A 337-nucleotide genomic window follows, 5' to 3' on the forward strand; every position below is an offset into this window, starting at 1 on the left:
GGAGCTTTTGTTGCCTGATAGGGAACATTTCTGCATTGCGCCAAATGGGCATATGGACGGACAAGTGTAGACAAAACACCAAGGTGCGTTTAGTCTGTATGGTGTGTGGAATCAAGTGTTGACTTTCACGGGTTGTGTATAGTCCAGCCCCAGTGGCCTGTGTATCTATTTTCCCGTGATTTTGCGTTACGTGGGTATATTCGAGCGGCGGCGCGCATTGGGCGTGCTGGGTAGCGGCGCCGGGATGTGTAGTGAGGAGGACAATGCGCGTTGACGGTGCGTGGTGTGTGGCAGCAGATGCGGTGATTCGCAGCCTGTGGGTGGCGTGGTCTGCTGC

Source organism: Eimeria mitis, genomic scaffold, assembly GCF_000499745.2.
Source record: "Eimeria mitis Houghton genomic scaffold, Emh_scaff1671, whole genome shotgun sequence".
NCBI lineage: Eukaryota > Apicomplexa > Conoidasida > Eucoccidiorida > Eimeriidae > Eimeria > Eimeria mitis.